Source organism: Myxine glutinosa, chromosome 6, assembly GCF_964187855.1.
Source record: "Myxine glutinosa chromosome 6, kmMyxGlut1.1, whole genome shotgun sequence".
Taxonomy (NCBI): domain Eukaryota; kingdom Metazoa; phylum Chordata; class Myxini; order Myxiniformes; family Myxinidae; genus Myxine; species Myxine glutinosa.
This window is the reverse complement of record NC_136266.1, coordinates 149,688,044-149,703,519: the sequence shown is the minus strand read 5'-3', so window position 1 is coordinate 149,703,519 and position 15,476 is coordinate 149,688,044. Positions and strand designations below refer to the sequence as shown.

At 44.8% G+C, this 15,476-nt stretch overlaps 1 protein-coding gene across 1 annotated transcript in view; it reads right to left on the bottom strand.

Annotated features, from left to right (window-relative positions):
- The window catches only part of PKD1L1 (polycystin 1 like 1, transient receptor potential channel interacting), a 156,617-nt gene that overhangs the window by 78,045 nt on the left and 63,096 nt on the right, over positions 1 to 15,476 (bottom strand). The gene's annotated exons all lie outside the window — the stretch shown is intronic.

Sequence of the window (15,476 nt, the reverse complement as noted above, 5' to 3'; positions counted from 1 at the left end):
CTTCATAACAACGCTCATTATGATACACATCTATTTATCAAGGAACTCTCAAAGACTTCTGGAAGTATCTCAGCAATTCCAAACACGGATCAGAAATACATTTCATTCACAAAAACAATTCACACATCTCCTATTACTCATATCAGATTTCTTGATACATTTAAATTCATGGCAAGTCCATTGGTTAACTTGGTTCAAAATCTAAAAGAGTTTCCATGTCTTTCAGAGTATTTTTTAGATAAAGATTTTCTAACACAAAAGGGAATTTACCCCTATGACTATATGGACTCATTTGAGAGATTCAATGAAACACAACTTCCTTCAAAAGAAAATTTCTATAACAAATTAAATAATAGTCATATATCTGATAAAGATTATGTACACGCACAAAATGTTTGGGAAAAATATAACATCAAGAATCTTGGCGAGTATCACGATTTGTATCTCAAAACTGATGTGCTTTTATTGGCCGATGTATTTGAAGCCTTTAGATCTGTTTGTCGCACTGGATATGGATTGGATCCTGCTCACTACTACACAGCACCTGGATTGGCCTGGAGTGCGATGTTGAAAATGACAAAACAAGATTTGGATTTGATAACCGATGTTGATATGCTTTTGATGATTGAAAAGGCAAAAAGAGGTGGAATTTCACAAGTCTGCTCGAGTAGATACGCAAAAGCAAATAACAAATATCTTCCAAATTATGATCCAACGAAAGAGAGTTCTTACTTGATGTACTATGACGCGAACAACCTGTATGGCTGGGCAATGTCTCAGGCTCTTCCTTATGGAAAACTTAGATGGGTAAAGGAAAAAGACTACAAAAACGTTTTACAAGATGTATGTATCTCTACACAAAAAGAATTGGATGAAGAAAAAGTTGGTTATTATTTTGAAATTGATTTAAAATATCCAGAGGAACTCCATAACCTACACAAAGATCTCCCATTTGCTTGTGAGAAAGAAAGTCCAAAGAAAGAATGGTTGAGTGATTATCAACGATCGTTTGATATAGGTGAATCAACAGAAAAATTACTTACTACATTATATAACAAGAAAAATTATGTTCTACACCAAAGAAATTTGCGACAATATTTATCAAAAGGTCTAAGAGTAGAGAAGATCCATAGGGTGCTAAAGTTCAATCAAAGTCATTGGTTAAAGGGGTACATTGATTTTAATACACAAAGAAGAACAGAGTCAAAAACAGATTTTGAGAAAGACTTTTATAAATTGATGAATAATGCGGTCTTTGGTAAGACTATGGAGAATGTGAGGAAAAGACAAAATATCAGACTATCAACATCTTGGGAACAAGCATCAAAATTAATTAATAGACCGAGTTTTACTCGAGCTGAGGTCTTTACTGAGAACTTTTGTGCGATCCATTTGATTAAAGAGAGTATTGAAATGAACAAACCTATTTATATTGGAACAACAATTCTTGATTTATCAAAGTCATTAATGTATGATTACTTTTATAATAACTTGAGGAAGAAATATCAAAATGATGTTAATCTACTTTATATGGATACAGATAGTTTTATTTTGAAAATTAATACCAACGATGTTTATTCAGACATGAAAAGAGACATTAATATCTATGACACGAGTAATTACAGTCCAGAGAGTGAGTTGTTCTCTTCTAAAAATAAAAAGGTGATTGGAAAGTTCAAGGATGAATTAGGAGGAAATGTTATGAGTGAATTTGTGGGATTGAGGTCAAAGGCTTATGCTTATAAATACATTGTGAATAACGTTGAAAAGACTGATAAGAAGTTAAAAGGTGTAAAGAAAAATGTTATTAAAGAAACAATAAACTTTAAGGATTATTATAACTGTTTAACAACAAAGAAAGAAGAGTTTAGAAAGATTAATGGAATAAGAAGTTATAAACATCAATTATATTCAGAAGAGATAAATAAGAAAGCATTGGGGGCTTTTGATGATAAGAGGTTTATTTTAGAAAATGGAATTGATAGTCTCCCTTATGGTTATATAAGTATATAAGTGATAAGATATATATATAAGTGATAAGATATATATAAGTGATAAGATATACATAAGTGATAAGATATATATAAGTGATAAGATATATATAAGTGATAAGTTAAAAAGGGGGGGGGGGGTTGGGGATTTTAACGGGCTACCGCCGCCTTTTTTACTATTATATAAATGATAGAACCAAGTATCAACCAGACTAAAGAGTGGAGGTGTAATCAACCTTGGTATATAAATGGAAAACATAATGAATGTGAAAAATATCAAATAGGTATAATTGAAAAGGCAACTGGTAAAAAAGTTCACAAAACAAATAAGAGAATTAATTTAAATACCGGTGAATTGGGTAAAAAAGATGGAAATATTTTTGAGTGGACGGAAAACTTTGATGGTTGTCAGGAAAATATATACTTTAATTTAAAAATGGTATGTGGCACTGGAGGCGCTCAAATAAGAACATTGAGGGAGGTTTACCATTTTATCTTAGCTCAGTTAAAATATCTTAATAAAGACCCAAACTCAAACATCTTTTTTGTTAATATATTAGATGGTGAAGAGAGTGGCAAGAGAATTAAATTATTTCCCACGCATAAACAAATATTTGTCGGGTCGATGTTTGAGTGGGTTATATTCACCAGATGATATTAAGAGTAAAAGGTTAAAAGGTCCATAAGGTCAGAAGGATCACAGGTGTTTAAGTGGTCTAATGAATAAGGATAACATGTCAAAAGGTTAGAAGGTTCGTAAAGAACAGGGTGAGAGAAATATAGGTGTTTAGGGGCAATGAGGGAGGGAAAGAATTAATATGGAAGTGAATGGGTCAAAGATTAATCTGCCAGATGATATGTAGAAGAAGGATGATAGGTCTATAAGAGAAAACAAATATTTGTAGTGTTTGAGTGGTCTAATGAACAACATTAAGGATAGGTACTACAGACAAAAGGTTCATAAAGATGAGGGTGGGAGAAATAGAGGTGTTTATGATTTTTGAAAAAGACAAGGGGGTAAATGACATTAGATAGGGATTTCCCATGTTAAACGGAGGTGTCCCAGAAGCAACATTATTACACTACTGGCCTACGGGTGCTGCATGCCACTGCGGGCCATCCCGGCATAACGCGTTTCGCTCATTTTGTGCGGAGTGGGAATCTCCCATACTCGATTGACGATATCCGCCGTATCTGTCGCGACTGCGCTATCTGCGCGGAAATCAAACCGCGTTTCTATAACCCTCCCATGGGGACTCTGGTGAAGGCTACACGCCCGTGGGAACGCTTGGCGATGAATTTCAAGGGCCCATTGCCGGTGTCGAGCGGCTCTCGCTATCTGCTCACTATCGTTGATGAGTACTCGCGATTCCCCTTTGCTTATACGTGCGCGGACATGACTGCTGCCACGGTGATGCGATGCTTACAGAACTTGTTCTCAATGTTCGGTTACCCGGCCTATGTCCATACCAACCGGGGTGCGGTCTTCTTGTCTCAGGAGGTGCGCGGCTATCTGCTCCAAAATAACATTGCGTCTAGTTACACCACGCCATACAGACCCCAGGCTAATGGGCAGATCGAACGCTTCAACGGGATTATCTGGAGGGCCGTCATGCTCCACCTCCGGACCCTCGGCCGGGGCCTCGATAAATGGGCTTGGTCGCTACCTGCGGCATTTAACTCGATCAGGGCTCTCCTGAGTACGGCAACCAACCAAACTCCCCACGAGCGACTTTTCCACCACCCCAGGAGCTCGGGGTGTATACGGTCTTTGCCCAGTTGGCTCGCTGGGCCCGGGCCGGCCTACCTTAAACGGGCGGTTCGCGCGAGCAAGTACGACCCCCTAGTGGACAAAGTGCAGATTCTCCAGGCTAATCCTGAGCATGCTCGTGTGATGACGGCTGATGGCCGTGAGACTACTGTCTCCGTCCGTCACCTTGCCCCTTGCGGGGTCGACGACCTAAGTAGGGAATCGGACGAACCGATCGAACCCATCTATGAGTCTATGGCCTCTCCCGACGCTCCCATCGCCGAAAGTCTACCGACCCTCCCCTCGCCGAGACTACCTGGGCCCGACGACTTGGAGTTACCCCCTTCGTCACCCGACCCTGTTGGCGCCTCTGACGCCGGGGACACAGGGATACGTGATGCCGTACCCGGGGAATTTCGGACGCGTGCTGGCAGAGAAATTCGCCGTCCGGCCCGATACGGTTGGGTCGACTGATATTCCGCACCCTATTCGTGCTGACGCTCACTCGCTTTTAGCCGCGCGGCCGTATAATTCTGACAGGGGGGGGTGAATGTAGTGAAATCGTATTCGTACTGAACCCGGGGTGATGCTCGCTGCACGTTGACACCGCTAGGGGCGTGACTATAAGACCCGCTGCTGCGAACGGTGCTCCGGAGACTTCTCCTGTGACATGTTACATCGGTAGCCTCGCTAACGGTACACCTGTATAGAATATCCAGCTTGCTTGCATTGAATGATATGAATGGACCCATGAGATGTCGCATCGTATACTTATTGTGTATTTCTACTTTACAGGATGATGTGATGATCTAAATGCAATTAAACCAACTATTGGACTAAAGTTGTGTGGACCTGATTGGTTTTCCACAACAGTCTTGAGTCAATAAGTATTCAACCCCTTTGCTATGACATTCCAAATTGAGCTCAGGTGCAGCTATTTTCCTTTGATCACCCTTGAGATGTCTCTACAACTTGATTGGAGTCCACCTGTGGCCAATTCAATTGATTGGACGTGATTTAGAAAGAAACACACCTTTCTATATGAGGTCCCACAGCTGACAATGCATGCCAGAGCAGAAACTCTACCATGCAGTCCAAGGAACAGTCCATATAACTCCGAGATAACCAATCTAACACCATCCCTACTGTGAAGCATGGCAGTGGCAGCATCATGCTATGGGGATGCTTTTCAGCCGCAGAGACTGGGGATCTGTCATGTATGCAGTGCAAATGTTCACCATTGTATCCCTACACCGGGACCGGGTCGAGATATTGATCGCAGTTTGACATGCTTCGTGATTTGCTGGTGGTTGGGCATGTCCGATGACCGCACTCGTAGACGCCTGCTTGCTGAGAGAAGACTGACGTTCCAAAATGCCAGAGACACCGCCATTTCCATGGAAAGTGCTGAACGCAACGCTACAAGCATCGGTGCCACTCGCTCATCTGGTACCAGCCCTGCTGTGAATCGGTTGGATCATGTTCAGCCACAACGTTGGAACAAGGCTCCTCGTCAGAAGCCAGTGCAGTCTCAAACCCACAACAACTGTCTTCGGTGCAACGGAAAGCACCCTCTGGAGACGTGTCGGTTCAAAGATGCCACCTGCCATTTCTGTTCGAAAACTGGCCATATTGCTCCAGCTTGCATCACTCGCAAATCGGGAAAAGGAAAAGCTGCTGACAAGATTCATCAGTTTATCGGTTCGGAGGAACCCGAGCTTGACCAGGTGAGCTCTGTTTCCGACAACTCAGAATCGTATGACCTGCTTCATATTGATTCTCACCATAGGCGGGACCCTCTTCTTGCCAATGTTGTCGTCAACAATCGACCATTGCAAATGGAGGTCGACACTGGTGCGGCCGTCTCGCTCATCAGCCATGCTGTTTTCACAAACCTGTGGAGTGATGCTGACCGACCCCATCTGAAACCTACTACCTATGGACTCTCCACCTATACAGGTGAGAAGATTGTTCCCTGCGGTACATGTGATGTCACGGTGGGCTACGATAACCGTGAGTTTCACCTACCCCTGATCGTCATTCCTGGAAAGGGCCCTTCCTTACTCGGCAGGAGCTGGTTGAGCATAATTCGACTGAAGTGGGAAAGCATTCATCAACTCCGGGCAGCCAACGTTTCTCCTACCGCAGCATACACACTCAAAAATGTGCTGGATACGTACCCGGATGTCTTCAAGGATGAGCTTGGAACCTTGAAAGGACATACGGCTAAACTCAGGGTTGACCGGGATGCCAATCCTATATTTTGCAGGGCTCGCCCAGTCCCTTTCGCCCTGCGTGAGCGGATTGACAAGGAACTGGATCATCTTGAAAATCTGGGGATCATCGAGCAAATCCAGTATGCCGAATGGGCGGCGCCCATCGTTCCGGTCATAAAATCGGACCAGTCCATCCGCATATGTGGAGATTATAAAATGACCGTGAACAGGTGTTCTTCATTGGATAAATATCCAATCCCGAGGATCGAAGACCTCTATGCTCGTCTCACTGGAGGCAAGACTTTTACGAAACTCGATCTCAAATCCACCGATCTACAGCTCTGCTTGGACGAGAATTTGAAACAGTATCTTACCATCAACACGCATCGTGGGTTGTATAGGTACCACCGACTTAGTTTTGGAGTGAAATCTGCACCTGGAATTTATCAGCGTGTCATGGACAGTTTGTTTGCCGCCGAACGCAACGTCGTTTGTTACCAGGATGATATTCTGGTTACTGGTCGTACGGACGCGGAACATCTACAGAACCTGGAGAGAGTTCTGAAGAAGATTTCGGACTCCGGCCTACGTTTGCGTCGAGACAAGTGCAAGTTTATGGTGCCATCAGTCACGTACCTGGGTCATACGATTGATGCCGAGGGTCTACACCCGACAGATGAGAAAGTCCGAGCTATCAAGGATGCTCCTTCTCCACGAGATGTGACCGAATTGAAGTCATACCTCGGTTTGCTTCAGTTCTATGGTCGTTACATCCCGAATGTGACCGACGTTTTGGGCCCCCTTTATCGGCTTTTGAGGAAAGGAGTCTCCTGGAGCTGGGGGTCTACTGAACAATCAGCATTCCAGACCTCTAAGGATCTGCTCAAATCGTCCAATGTTCTCGTTCATTTTGATCCAGAGAAGGATCTTGTGCTGACATGCGATGCCTGTCGGTATGGAGTGGGGAGTGTATTATCGCACGTGATGCCTGATGGTACGGAAAGACCGGTTGCATTTGCATCCAGAACGTTGTCCCCGGCAGAGAAAAACTATTCCCAACTTGACAAGGAAGGATTGGGAATCGTTTTCGGCGTCAGCAAATTTCGCCAGTACCTTCTTGGACATCATTTCACGATTCGCACTGATCACAAGCCGCTGATCAGTCTGTTTGGTCCAACTAAGGCGACATCTGACACACTACCGCCCAGGATCATCCGCTGGTCCCTGTTTCTCGCTGCTTATGACTACACCATATGTTATAAGCCCGGTTCGTCTATCACAAATGCAGATGCCATGAGTCGGTTACCCCTTCCAGAATCCGTTGATGATTCGCCTACACCAGGATCCATTATCGCACTGATGGATCATCTGGAAGATTGTGCTGTCGATTCCGGCCAGATCCGCACTCATACTCGACGAGACCCCGTTCTGTCCAGAACTGTCCAGGCTGTACAGCTTGGATGGCATTTGCTACCTGAGGGTGACCCAGATTTTGCGGCTTTTAAAGCACGTAAAAACGAACTCGGCGTGGAAAATGGTTGCCTACTCTGGGGATGTCGTGTCGTGATCCCGAAAAATCTGCGTTCCAGGGTCATGGATGAAATCCATGACTGTCACCCCGGGATTGTGAAGATGAAGTCACTCGCCAGAAACTATGTGTGGTGGCCGAATCTTGATGCTGATATCGAACATCATGTTCGACATTGTTACCCCTGCCAGAGCACCCGGAATACACCTGCGAAAGCGCCACTGCATCCCTGGGAATGGCCCAGCGAACCGTGGCATCGCCTACATCTCGATTATGCCGGGCCTATTAACGGCAGCATGATTCTAATAATTACGGACGCGCACACAAAATGGATTGATGCCTATGTGACGCGTGGTACTACGTCAGCCATTGTCATCGAAAGACTCAGACGCTGTTTCGCCACTCATGGTCTGCCCAGGATGATCGTGAGTGATAACGGTTCGTGTTTTTCCAGTACCGAGTTTGCCAAGTTCACACGTCGGAACGGCATCAAACATAAGTTTGTCAGCCCACATCACCAGGCTTCAAATGGCTTGGCCGAACGATCCGTGGGAATCATCAAATCCGGATTGCAGAAACTTCAGGAGGGAACCCTGGAAACAAAGCTGTCTCGTCTCCTGTTCAAATACCGCATCACGCCACAATCAACAACCGGTGCAGCTCCGTCTGAGTTATTGATGAAACGACACTTGAGATCGACACTTGACAATCTCAAACCAGACATATCATCAAATGTTTATCAGAGCCAGCTTAATCAAAAGTTGGTGCACGATAAGACGTCCAACAGTCGATGTAGCAACATTGGAGATCCAGTGTTTGCCCGAAATTTTGGTGCAGGTGCGACGTGGCTACCGGGAGACATCATCGAGAAGCCAGGTCCACTGTCCAGTGTGATTCGCCTGCAGGACGGCCGCGAAATTCGTCGACATCAGGACCACATAACCTACCGTCACTGTGAGTCGATGGAGCCTGTAGCATCGTCACAGTCAGGACAACAGTTCGACCCGCCACTGCCGGAGATCGTCGTGGCCGCTCCAGCCGGCTCGGATGCCCTGAAAACCTCTGCAAACGCTACACCCTTCGTGGAGACCAAAGGAATCACCTCGGACTCTGTATCCACTGGTACACCGCGACGCTCAATGCGTGAGAGAAAAGCACCCGACCGGTTGAATCTTTGAAGATGTTTTTTTTTCACGTTGACACATGTTCTATTTTCACGTATTTTCATTATTCTCATAACCGTTTGCACACATATTTTCACATGGTTTGGAAATGTTGCTTTTGAAATGTCAATTCTGGAAATCTAGCACGTATTGCTCTTGGTAATTTTGGACTTAAAGGGGAGGATGTCATGTATGCAGTGCAAATGTTCACCATTGTATCCCTACACCGGGACCGGGTTGTATCCCTACGCCAGAGCTCGGATGGCGCTGCTGTGAATCGGGCCTTGATCGGCAGAGTGAATAAACGCGTACGACAATTGATCGCAGTTTGTCGAGATACTTTACAGGATCTTGTAAGGATAGAGGGAATAATGAATGGAGCCAAATACAGGCAAATCCTTGAGGAGAACCAGCTTCAGAACGCAAAAGACCTTAGACTGCAGTGAAGATTTACATTCCAACAGGACAATGACCCCAAACATACATCCAAGCAAGTGTCATCTCAAGGGTCAGCAACATATACCGTGTACACAATCAAGTGTCAGCAACATATACTGTGTACACAATCAAGTGTCAGCAACATATACCGTGTACACAATGATGCGTCAGCAACATATACCGTGTACACAATCAAGTGTCAGCAACATGTCAAGTTGTAGATTTGTTATTGCCTAAAGTTCAGTTATAGACGTTGGTTGCTAATGTGTTATGATTTAAATGTTGTTTAAAAATGCTATTTTCATAAAGTTAATAAAGGGTTTTTGCTTCATTTTAGTTTTGGATGAGGAAAGGCTCGCTTCGGTCGTGCTGGACAAATTGTATACGTGTGCTTTTTCGAGGCTAGATAAGGCCGGTCGTAAAACCACGCCCACATGCGCGTGATTTTGCGTAACGCTAGTAGAATGTTTAGAGTGCAGACATAAACCTATCGTTAACCATATATATTTTGTATTAATCACAGCGACGCATGACTCTGTATAAACATGCTTTGAATTACTCATGTAAACAAACCCATAAAATATATGGGTTTGTTTGGCCAAGCATGCACTCTTCTCTTTGTGAGTTACATTTCTGTTTTCTCGGAGCCCAGAGAAACATTTGGTCCGAATGATAAGGAAGGGCTGACTCCCCCGAACAGCGGATAACGGTGGGAGGGACTCTCGCCAGTCGCTTTGTTCTCTCGGAGATTTTCTGATAATCGTATTCATATATAAGTGAATGAGAATCAATGTGTTTCCAGGAAGGCTTGACGTGGCATGAGACTGGCTCTTGCTGTAGATGTCTTGACTTCTTCCGGATCTGTATAAGTTGGTTTTTAATAAAGCTGCGTCATTTCAGGCTATTGTGGACTTCTTTTGCAAACGAAGAGCTGCTTCTTCACAGATGGTACCAGGAGTGGGGTCAGCACCGGACGACGGGAAACGGAGCCCGAGGGACAGGAGGAAGGCTGCCTGAGGCCGGCGCCGGCACGCGGATTTGATTAAAGGTGGGAGTTGTTTTATATCAGAGGGCTATTATTCCAAATTCGTACCTTCCTCCCTCGAGCGGTTTCAGTCTCCTTGTCTTCCGCGCTGCCTGCACTCGAACAGAAATTGTAAGTAAAGGCTCATTTTAGGCCTCAGAATGACGTGGCTTTGTTAAAGCCAGGATAAACAAGTAAGGATACCAGTAAGGACTTAACAGTAAGCTTAAAGTTACAGTTAGCACCAGGAGGGGAAAGTGAGGTCGGACAGCCGTAAAGGTTGAGCCAGGCCGAGAACTTTCCAGGAAGGAACAGCCCAGAGACAAGATGGGGTATGCCATTGCATGCCAGGGAACGAAGGGCTGTGGCTAACTTAAGAGGGCCATAAAAAACATGGCCAGTAAAAGGATTTGCGCAGGATATCGGTGAAGATAACGTTCGGTACAAGGGAAAGGGGAAAATGAGGTCGGACAGCCATATAGGTTGAAGCCAGGTGGCCAAGATTTTTCCAGGAAGGAACAGCCCAGAGACAAGATGGGGTATGCCATTGCATGCCAGGGAACGAAGGGCTGTGGCTAACTTTAGAGGGCCATAGGAACATGGCCAGGAAAAGGAAAACGCGCAGTAGGTAGGCTTGACAAGTAAGTAAGCAGTTAAGCAAGTAAATCAGCGATTGATGCCGCTGGACCAGATGCCAGACCAAGACCCCCCAACCCCCCCAAGACCTGAGCTCAGTCCCGGGGCTCTAGGCAACACCCCCCACCCCCCCCAAGACCTGAGCTCAGTCCCGGGGCTCTAGGCAACACCCCAACACCCCGCCCTGCCTTCCCTTTTTTCACCTCAACCCACCCCCGTCCAACCCGTCCCAAAAATCCTTTTCCTTGAATGAGAGACGTAACATGAATGAGCAAAGATTGTTTGGGAGTGGCTGGAGAAAGGCATGATTTGAGTCGATCTGAGTTTCGCGCAAAGTCTGGGAGACTTATATGAGTATATGAATGAGGAATGAATGTATATTGGGATGTTAATTGACGTGTGTATCTGGCCAATGTATTTGTCTGTCATCTGTTTGGGAGTTGTTTGGGAAGCGAATTGATATAAATCGGGTCAGGAAAGCACTCGGAGTGCCCTTGTCGACCTACTGTTGATATGAAGCGGTTTCTTGGAGATGGTTGCAGGATGGGCTGTTTTTTTTCTTTCGAGCGGCAGTCGGACGGAGATTTGGAATTTGTTGAACTAAATTCAGAATTCGAATCAATATGTGTGTTTTACTTGAATTGAAGAGTTCATTCAATGGCAGATATTGTGGATTGTATGTGTGGGATGTATCGCTGAGGCAGCTCACCTTTGGAATTGGTGTCATATAGTGCATTTTGGGTCAGAGAGGTCAAGCGTCGGAGATCCTGTTTTTTTGCGATGTTTACGAGCTAGGGATGAGTTCTGACAGCTCAATGTTCTGACAGCTCACTACATGTCAGGTCGTAGATTTGTTATGACAGCTCTATGTTATGACAGCCGACTGCATGTCCCAACGTGAGGTAAACCCCGCCGTGAACGCGAATAGAGCGGCGTGCAGGGAGTGTTGGGATTCGTGTGGAGGCACGAGGGTGCGCGCCAGGACGGAGGGCGGCGTGGCGTCGTCGCGTTGAGATGGTTGTGCCAGGTCGATCGGCGATCTCTGAATTTAAATCGGATTTTTGTCATGTGTGTTGTGAAATTTACGTCTATCCGAGAATCCTGGCGATGTTCGTTTAATTAAAGTGTGGTACAAACCTGTGTTTCCGCCGTGCGGCTCCGTGGAAGTTTGGGTAGAGGGATATTGTGCGTTCGGGCAGGAGCCGAGCGAGCCGCGAGTCACGGGTGTGCTGTATGAGATTTGCTCAGAGTGCCGGCGATAACTCGCCCACTCTCAGAGGAGGATGTGTGCCCAAATGCATTGTGGGTCATTTCGACTTTGCTGGATGTCGGACGTTCATGTCAGTATCTTGTCAGAATCTTCTTCTTCATGTCATGTCCTTCATCCTTCATCTTCTTGTCCTTCATCTTCATGTCAGAATTAGACATGAGTCATGAGCCATGTCAGAATAGTGGGCACCTGCGACATACATGCCATGCAATGTCACAAAAGGAATACGTTATTTAAAATGGATTTATATAAGGGGAAGAAACGATTTCTAAACTAAATTCGATTTCTAGAATGATTTTCTAAACGCTAAAATAAACGATTTCAAGACAGAGTAATTAATTTCCGGTGACAAGTTCCAACAGGAAGTCTTGTTCATACAGTAACAGTAAGTGAGGTACAGTGCGGAGTGGCGGCTGGAAGATGCATCGATGCATTTGTGTTGGTCGATGCGCCGGACAAAGGGTTTGCTGGCGAGCGATGCTGGTAAGGTTGTTATTAAAACGCATATGGGTCTGGGGGCAGATAATGTGGGACAAGCTGCCTCACGGGCGCTGCAGGGAGAGTATTTGGAAATTCAATAATTTGAGCAGAAATGTCACGTTTTCAACAGAACGCTTATCCGAGGAAAGAGGAATATCGAGGTTTCAACTGTCGGTATGTGGTGTGGCTTGTGCCAAGGTGTGGGCGCGAGGAGGTTTGTTGATGAAGCGTTGTGCGAACGAGGAGGGATGTGCGAAAGGTGCACTAGGTAGCAAGGGTGCTGCATTGTAAAGCACGCCTCGTACGGACGTTCCTGGGCGGATTGTGACGGTTGTTGGATTCGTAGAAGTTAGCATTATGCTATGTAGAGCCACATTAATGGTCATTTGTCCATTGTCGCCGGACTTGCATTACTTGTGGGATAATAAAGCGCTGGTTACCCCAATTTGAAGTTTGACCTTTCGAAGTTTATTTGACCTTTGTTCGAGATATGTAAGGGTAAGAGGTCAGAGGCAATTCACTAACCTTGGAAGAACGACAGGCGGAGTCAGTCTACAGGGTGTTGCTTTAACGACAGGATATAGAACTTAAATCTGGAGAGAATATCGGGACATATATTGTTGGATAAAACTGAAATCATGTACGTAATTAATGAACAGAGAATATCGAGTTCTGTTTGTCGTTGTAATTGTCGTTGAGGTCCCGATTCAGGGGTCTCAAGAAATAAACAGACTTCCGGTGCCGACCGGAAGCGTCAGGTACAGTACGCTTGAGTTTAATTTAACCGGGCCGAGCACAGTGACGTGCGTGATCGAGCAATGGGGATAGTCATGGTCAGTGAAATGCAGTGAAATGCAGTGAACATGCCCGATTTGGCTTTGCGAGGCTCCGGATAGAAATTGGCATTTCGATGCTGTGGATTATATTGTGCCTGCCCGGAAAGGTGATGTCCTGTGCTGGGGCTGGCGACATGCCTCTGTTATTTGTCTGTCTGTCGGTCTGATTGTAAGTCTTTGGTACTGGGAGGGCTAATTGAGTGCTTAGGCGTCATTGTTCCATGGAGGCAGGAGCTGTGAGTCACAAAATGTAAACGGGAACTTTGTGTAACTTTGCACCGGATCCACAAACAGAGAGATGGACAGGACAACAATGGAGTTTATATGGACGGGTTTGGGGCAGGTTCAATCTGACGATTACAGAGGGCTTTGTTCTGTTCACGAAACATGTAAAATTCATGGAGTTGAAGTGGTTTGCAAGAAGGCAGCAGAGTCAGTACTGGGATGCAACCTCGTCCAGGGGTTTTGGTCCAGCCTGCAAGGAGTCCAGGGGCTTGTTTCAGGGCTGGGTCACCAAAAATGGGATGCTGTGCCCATCTGGATGTAAAATTATCCATCAAGGACGGGGAATAATGTGCAGTGTGATTGATTGGAGGTAATAAGGATTTGTGTTGATTTCCTGATTTGAGTTCATCTGGAAACAAAGACAGATGGGATTAATGTGTATATCAGGAACAATTTGGAAAAGAAATATGGATATATGACATTACTAAAATATAACCAAGCAATTGAGAGTTCTTGGGTTAATGGGATATAAATAAATGCATCTACAAGTTGATGGTTTATAAAAATTTAGTTCTGGATGATACTTAAACGATGAACAATGTTGGCAATATACAAAGAATGTGACTTGTTTTTTGGGGGGAAAACATGTGGTTTAAAATTGGTTGGCTAAGTTTTAAAGATGGAGATGTTTCGCAGAACTCTTATGATTATTTATATGAGTGGTGGACTATTCCATGGCGAAGCATTTTCCAGTTTATTGAAAGTTGGATTTTGTAAAATAATGGTTTAATATAACCACAGTAGAAAATAATATACAGATTTGGGACATTTTGTAAACTTTCAAATAATGAGAAGATTCATAAAATTCATTTTATTTATTTCATGGAAAATATTTGGGTTGCAAGTGGAGAAGCATGGTATGGTATAAAAATAAAGAGGGAGTATCCAGGAAAAGGATGTTCAAGTGAACTTTGTGCTGTGAAAAGAATGTCGAGTTAATGGAAGTGATTGGTTCGATTAATTTTGTTCAATTTGTGTTCAAATGACCATCGATGTTGGGGGCAAAGTTATGGGTGGATTTGGTGAGTGGTTTTGGGGCAAACGAAGATTAATTTAGATTTATCATAGTTAAGTTCGAGGAAGTTGATTTGAAGCCAGAATTTTATTTGGATGCCAGAAAGGAGAAAGGAGATGCTGAAAGCCAGAAAGGAGATGCTGTTGTCTACTCTGAATGACAGGTGGTGGTATCCAGGGCGCTGAGGAGTTTGTTCACGTTGTAAAGTTTGTTTATTTAGTTTGTTTATTGTAGAGAAGAGTGCTTTTGGGATTCCGGAGCCAGAGTGGATAATTTGAGAGTAGTAGGTGGTCCTTGTGGGCTTGGGAGTGAACTGATTTGGGTTTAATAGGCACAAGCTGGTCTAAACAGGGTGAGGAGGATGGTGTGATTGATGATGTCAAAGGAGGCGTTGAGGTGAGGAGGATGAAAATGTTGAGGTTGCCGGCGCCAGAGGAGAGAAAAGGTCGCTGGTGATTTTGAGGAGAGCAGTTTCAGTACTGTGGCTGGAGCAGAATCCGGATTGGGATGTTTCATACAGGTTATTGGCAGAGTGGTGACGTTTGAGTTGAGTGGCCACAGCACGTTCCAAAACTTTTGACAGAAAGGGTAGGTTGGAGATGGGTCTGAAGTTATTTAGGGTGTCAGGGTTTAGTCCAGGGTTTTTCCAGAATGGGGGTGAAGTTTCACGAGTTTTTGGGGAAATCGGTATGTGAAGCTGGATTAAGTTGGAACTGCTTGATGAGCCATGGAGATGGATTGGGTTTTGTTGTTGGTTGTCTGGGAGTTCGGTTGTTGCATTGCCAAAGGTTTCTGTGTGGTGGACACACTCGTTGGCTGTTGTCTTGTGTGACGTGGAGGGAGA